Here is a 7,435-nt window from a genome sequence, read left to right as displayed (position 1 = left end):
AAAACCACCTCCTTTAATATACCAGAAACACATGAGACACAAAGAAAGCCCAAGAAAACGCTCAGTCCTGGAGTTGGTAGTTTGGGGGAGGTTGGGGATTGGAAGACAACGAGGCTTTCTAGGCACCCAGGGAAAGAAGGGATTGAGAGGACACAATATCACGAGGCTCCTGTGAACCCAGTGCTGGGGCTATGCGCCCTTTAGTTCTCCACCAAGCTTGGAAAGTGCTGATTTTCCTAGTCCTGGTCCTGCTCCCATACTTGGCCCCCAGTTTTCAAAAGTCATCTGGTTCCCAGAATGGCCCCTTCCTTTCGTTCCCTAGCATTTTCACTCAAGGAAGAAGGCTGCTTCCCCTGTGGGGGTGTCATAGTCCCAGGGGAGTTATCTTGTGGTGAGGGGACAGCTCCCTAGTGCCTTGCCATCCACTGTCCACCTATTAGCCTCAGAACGTGATGATCAGGGAGTCTCAGGGTCTTTTAAGGGCTAATCCAAGCCCTGGCTGGCCAAGGGGTTTCTGAGGGCTGTCCTGCTTTCTCCTTGCAGGATACCTGCTTGGAGGGAAGCTCAGTCTGGCCCCCAGGTGGCATCTGGTCCTCAAAGGAAAACTGGGTGCCTGAGGCAAGTCCAACCTAGAAGGTGAAGTAGCCTGCAGAGGCAGAGCAGGCTCTGGGGGTAGATCCATGTGGGGGGCTTTGGTCTCAAATTCTTCACCCAGCGGTTCACCAGTCGGCTTGGGGGCTCTCCGCTGCTCGTCTTCATAGGTGTCCATGCAATGTCAAGGGTAGGAGAGCGGGGATCTGGGTCTTGGCCTAATTAGGACCCTCCAGCTGCTACCCTGCTTGTAGGGTTGGCTCTAGTGAGCTCTCTGGCTGGATGGGAGCATGCAGGACGCTGGCACTAGGTGAACTGGGGTCTACCACTCCAGCCAGAGGTCACACTGGAGTGACTGGGACACACTTGGCCCAGCCCATCTGAACCAGGGGGACTCAGGTGGAGCAGGGCCTGGCCTAGGGTGAGGAGGAACGGCTGGGCCCCAGTTCCTCTTTTGGGTGCACAGCAGCTCGAGCTTCAACTCCCAACACTGAGTTTCAAAACCCCATATGTTGTATTTCAATGTCCAAAAATGAAATTTGGTAAAGGATTAGTGGTTTGGTTGTGGTGGAAAATATGCGCCTAGAATGGATGGTTTCAGCCTGGACGATTTCCCCACCTCCTTTCACAGTTCCTAGCAATAAGGAAGTTTCTACATTCTGTAAGCTAAGCCTTGCCAAGTCTACACCTACCTTCTTAAACATTTGTGGAGGATTCCTCAGATTATTCCTTCATTAAACCTTTATTCCTTTTAAATGTAACCTTTATTAAGTAGTCTCATCGCCTTGGATCCTCATTTAGATCTTACCGCATTTTAAGGAAATACGATACTGAATGAAACCAAACTCTACATAATTACTTATCTTACCTCATTATAACTTACCTGTTTCCCCAAACTGCCTTGCCAACTCAGTTGTGTGCCCTTGAAGGCAGAAATCATGTTTTATTTATTTTTCCATTCCCTACTGCTGAGTTTAGTGTTCTGACTCAAGACTCGCTTTTTGAATAAAAGATAATTAATTCATCACAGTCAACCCATGAGTTACAACTGGGATTTGGCCCACTACCTGCATGCACTGTCAAGAAGGGCGAGTAGTGGGGGGGTCATGAGGTTCGCCTGAAAGCCTTCCCAGGCTCCTTGTCCCTCCCCATTCACAGTCTGTGGTGATGGAACAGGTCTGTATCAAAAAGGGTAACTCCAGATGATTGTAATATACACATTTCCCATCTTCCTGAGGAAAAAAGAAACACATACTCAAAATTTGTGCATTTTCCAGGTGTTCCTACCCAGAGCTCTGGGCTCTGAGGCTCCTGGGCTGCTTGAAGACACTCTAGCCAAATTATGGAAGCTGCCCAAGTGTCCATTGGCTGATGAATGGATAAAGAAGATGTGCTGTACATCCAACAGAAGCTACTCAGCTGTAACAAAGAGTGAACTCTTTGCAACAGCATGGATAGAGCTAGAGAGTATCATGCTAAGTGAAATAAGTCAGAGAAGGACAAATACCCATGATTCCACTCACATGTAGAATTTAAGAAACAAAATGAATGAGCAAAGGGAAAAAAGAATGTCCAAACCAAGAAACAAGGCTCTTCACTGTAGAGAACAAAGGGTTCCCCAAGGGGAGGCAAGTGGGGGGGGCGTGAAATAGGTGATGGGGGTTATAGAGGGCGCTCGTTGTGATCCATGTTGCATGGAAGTGTTAAATCACTATATTGTAGACCTAATACTCATGTTATTACACTGTATGTTAGCTCGCTAGAATTAAAATTTAAACTTAAAAAAAAGAGAGAGAGAGAGGCAGGGTGGTACAATGAGTTGGGAAGGAGTGGAGACCAGCTTCTCTCCCACTGTACATGGGGGAGACAGAGGGAAAATTATATGTCCTTCTCTGAATGCCTGCTGCCCTCTCACGCCCAGCTGAAGTCTCATGCACCGGGAACGAGCATGCTTTCAAGGTCAGTTTGTCTACACAGACATGCTAAGAAAAAGGGGAGTAGAGGACTATTTCATAAAAATAAGTCTACCAACCTGCCTTTCAAGCATCAAATAATACAGAACTGTTCACAAAGAAACTTTGCCAAGAGAAGTAAATCTCAAATATTTGGAAATATGCCATTTTTAAAAATGGCACGAAGTAGAAACATTTGGGTTGAGTGTTAATTAGAAACAAACCGGAGCATCTATTAACATTATGGAAGTTTGAGATCTTCAGCTCAAATACCATCTCTGGGAGGGCTTTCCTGAACCCTGATTTAAAGCAGCCTCCTGAAAAGAAAGAAAGAAAGGATGAAAGAATGAAGAAAGAAAGGAAGGAAGAAGGAGGGAGAGAAAAAAAGAAGCCTCCTGGCTTCATGTCTGTTTCATGTCACCTACCTCATCATTTTGTCCTGTTTCATTTTTTCTACAGCAGATATTATCTGAAATTATCTTACTTATTTTCTGTAGAATGTCCTTATGTGCAGGCATGCTGTCTTATTTCCTACTGTGCCCCAGGTCCTTGGCAGGCGCTCAGTAAAGATTTGTTGACTAAAGGACAGAATGAATATTAGGCTCATTGGAGATCCTTCCTTTAAAGACAGTAAAACAGAAACAAACAAACAAACAAACAAACAAAAAATACAAAAAGCAAAAAATCTCTCCAAGATTTGTCTCCAAAGAATACTTGGAGAGTGTCCATAGCGTGGTGGCTGATGGCACAGAACGGCCAGTCAGAATGCCTGGCTGTGTTTCCTGCAGAACGCGCCCACCATCTACCGAGTCAAAGCTTTAAAATTTAGTTCAAGTTCGTGCCTACAGCTTTGAGAACACATGATGTTGAACACTCATACATGGTGGGGCCCAGATTGCTGCAGAAGAATGAGACTGAGCTTGAGGATGAAACACGAAGTTCTCTTTAAAATAAATTCCATGTTTAAGGAATGCCTATACTTACCAATCTCCAAAAATTTTTTTCCTTCTGTCTTCCCTAATAACAAAGATATTGAAGTCTTTATCACAATCAAACAGGCCACATATTTTGTTCTCTTGGCTGTTTGATGCAACACCACAGGAAATGGATTGAGATGGTACTTGGCCCTCAAACCCCACTACTAACTGACTTGAGGAATCACACGTTCTCCTTTATCTGTTAAAGAAGCGGGGGCACCTGGGTGGCTCAGTGGGTTAAGCCTCTGCCTTCAGCTCAGGTCATGATCTCAGGGTCCTGGGATCGAGTCCCACATCGGGCTCTCTGCTCAGCGGGGAGCCTGCTTCCTCCCCTCTCTGCCTGCCTTCTGCCTACTTGTGATCTCTCTCTGTCTATCAAATAAATAAATAAAAATCTTAAAAAAAAAAATAAAGAAGCGACAATACCCACCGACATTCCTGCCCCCGGGAAGCTAGTAGATGCCAGGGGTATCTAGCACAGGAAAGCACTTAGTAACACTGTCAGCTGTGGAGGCCTGTAAAGATATTACCTGTTTTTTACATTGTTGATGGAAAAATGTAAGCATGTTATTGAAGCTGGGGTCCATCTTGTCGGTTCAGAGGAAAGAATGAACCCTGGGGGTCACATCACCTTCAGACACAGCTGGACTGGCCAAGGAACCTGAAGGAAGGCAACCTCCCTAGCTTAACATAAAGAATCAAGATTTTTTCAGATCCCAGGTCTCTCTTTTTATGTATTTATTTATTTACTTACTTACTTATTTTCTATTTGACAGAGAGAGAGATCACAAGTAGGCAGAGAGGCAGGTAGAGAGAGAGAGAGGAGGAAGCAGGCTTCCCGCTGAGCAGAGAGCCCGATGTGGGGCTTGATCCCAGGACCCCGAGACCATGAGCTGAGCTGAAGGCAGAGGCTTAACGCACTGAGCCACCCAGGTGCCCCAGATCCCTGGTCTCTGGAGACGCAAAAGGCCTCTGGGGGACCAAAGGAGTGGCCCCAGAGCACCTGCTAGGATGACCTCATTGGCCTCTAATCAGCGGCAACCACCTTCTCAAGAGAACCCTGCCCCAAATTTTGTGCTTAAAAAGCCCGACTTGTTCCCAATTGTTTCATTAGCTTTCTGTTCTTCTGGGTGCTGCCCCCCAGTAAATCATCTTTCTTCACGGCAAACATTCAGAGTCAGTTTTTGGCTTGCATGCTGCCCCTGGGGTAGACGGACTCTCATTTGGTTCCATTACATCAGGACTTTGTGACTGATGGGGAATATAATTACATTTTAACAATTATAGCGAAACATTCAACTGTCTGAACTAGCCATACTGTTTGCCTTCAAGATCAAATGAAGTAAGTGGTAAATGCAAGAAATGATAATAGATTAGAAGCTGAAGTTATGGAGGCATTTCTGGGCTAACTGGGCCAGATCTCAGCAGTGTGTTTACCAGAAATTTAGCAACTGGGGGAGCTATCTAAAAATCTAATTATATGGTCTCTTATCTGCAGTGGGAGCCACTAAATTGGAAAATTATCTCCCGATCCCTATTTATTGCCATTAACATTCAAATAAGTAAATCTCTTTCTACTCCACCCTCGCTCACCCAGCCCATCAAGACTACCTTCTTACATCAAAAAAAATCCTGCTTTCTTTTTTTTTTTTTAAAGATTTTATTTATTTATTCGACAGAGAGAGATCACAAGTAGGCAGAGAGGCAGGCAGAGAGAGAGGAGGAAGCAGGCTCCCTGCCGAGCACAGAGCCCAATGCGGGGCTAGATCCCAGGACCCTGAGATCATGACCCGAGCCGAAGGCAGCGGCTTGCAACCCACTGAGCCACCCAGGCGCCCCAAAATCCTGCTTTCTTGATGAAAACTTTCTTTTCTGAGCCGCAAACCTTCAGAGTTTAGAAGGTAATAGGCTGAAATGTTAACAGTGGCTACCTCCGGATGACCGAATTCTAAATAACATTTTCTTACTATATTTTTCCGTACTTACCAAACTTTTCATAATGAACATTTATTCTTTTCATATTAAGAAGAGAAACAAGGAAGCAGATTTATTTAGGCAACACTACACAATGAGTATATTACTAATGCTTGGGGATATCCTGCAAGGAATAAGATACAGTATAAATCTGGGAAATACTAGACACGATCTCCTTTTGGGAGAGTCCCAAAACACGATGGCATATTAAACATTTGCAAGATCCTCCAAAAAAAGAAGCCTGCTTCACTTCGTTTAATTCTGCACTTTCCAACATTTTTCATACAAGATGTTTTTCATGCAAAATCTGTAAATATTTTGTGAAACCAGTAATTCACAGGATATCTTTTTGGGAAACACAGGTGATTATGTACAACTTTATTTTTCTGAGCAAGAGGATGACATGGGTTTTCTCACCCAGGGTCTGTGGATCCCAAGATTTAGGTAGGTGCCATAAATCCCAGAAGCTCTTTGCACAATACTGAGAATATGAACATATGTGTGCTTTCTTCCTGGAGAGATGGCCTACAACACATATTCTCAGGCATCCACATCCTGAAAAGATAAAGGACCACGGTCATAGAGTAAAATCAACTTCTTGACATTTGTCACTCTTGGCTAAGTAACACTTTGCGCTCAAGACAGAAAAATCAAGAAATCTGTTGCCATACTTAGCAAAAACAAAACAAATAGGATGCTGAATTAAATGTGAGTCTCAGACACACAATGGATTATTTTTTTAGTGTAGGACTACTCCACGCAATATCTGGGACATCTTTATACTAAAAAATAACTTTGTTTATCTGAAATTAAAATTAAACTCGGTATAGGGGCGCCTAGGTGGCTCAGTTGGTTAAATGTCTCCCTTCAGCTCAGATCATGATCTCAGGGTCTTGGGATCAAGTCCCGCATCAGGCTCCCTGCTCAGTGAGCAGCCTGCTTCCCCTTCTCCCTCTCCCTGCCTCTCCCCCTGCTTGGGTGCTCTCTCTGTCAAATAAATAAATAAAATCTTTAAAAATATATATATAAACCAAAGTGGGTATGAGCAACTATGAGAAATGCCTTTCTACTCAACGTTTGATCCATGGGACAGCAACATCAACATATCAACATCACTTGGAAGCTTACTAGAAATGCAGACGCTCAGGCTCCCCAGACACCCCGCTGAATCCGAATTTGCATTGTGTCAAGATCTCCAGGTAAAGCTTTCCCATGGTCAAATCTGAGATGCTGAGATATAAAGAATTCTTCAACTCGTGGCTGTCAACCCTGGCTGCATACTGGAATCACCTGGAAGCTCTACAAATACACATGCCTGGGCTCACTCCCAGGGCATCTGATTTAGTTAATCTGAGGGACAATGTGATCATTAATATTTTTAAATATCTGCTATCTCCACCCCAAATGATTCTAATGTGTAGCTGCGATATTGTGATTTAAAAGAAATATATATTTGGTTATCCAGACCATCAAATTATGTTTCTCATATATACATTTGGTCTTGTCTATGGCTCCTGGCTCACAGCTCCTAGAACCCTTGCAATTTCTCAAGCAGTAAGAGCAATGGGAGCATCTTGCGTTGTATTTGGTCTCTTGACCTGAAATTGGTTCAGAGCCCTCAGGGTAAAATATGCGTCTTGTTATTCCTAACAAACCCCTTTCCACCTGAACTGGGTTTTTGTTAATGAAGTGACTTGGCCTGCACCTAAGGATGGAGACTGGTTGCCAGGAGAACCAACCATGTGATCAGAGGTTGGAACTTTCAGTCTCACCCCCCAATCGCCAATGGCCAGGGATTCAATCAATCACGGCTATGTCATGAAACCTCCATAAAAATCCAGAAGGCGAGGGTGTGAAGGTCTTCCAGGCTGCTGAACGTGTGTGAAGGTCCTGGGAGAGTGGTACACTCAGAGAGCATGGAAGCTCTGGGCGCTTTCCCTG

At 44.4% G+C, this 7,435-nt stretch overlaps 1 pseudogene; it reads right to left on the bottom strand.

Moving 5' to 3' along the window:
* Window positions 1–200: 200 nt before the first annotated feature.
* On the bottom strand, window positions 201–932 carry LOC101688273 (annotated as a pseudogene).
* Window positions 933–7,435: the final 6,503 nt, after the last annotated feature.

The sequence above is a fragment of the Mustela putorius genome, unplaced genomic scaffold (assembly GCF_011764305.1).
Source record: "Mustela putorius furo isolate JIRA1106 unplaced genomic scaffold, ASM1176430v1.1 tig00537227_pilon_pilon_pilon, whole genome shotgun sequence".
NCBI lineage: Eukaryota > Metazoa > Chordata > Mammalia > Carnivora > Mustelidae > Mustela > Mustela putorius.
Note: the sequence above shows the minus strand (reverse complement) of the source record. Positions and strands in the feature narration are given on the sequence as shown.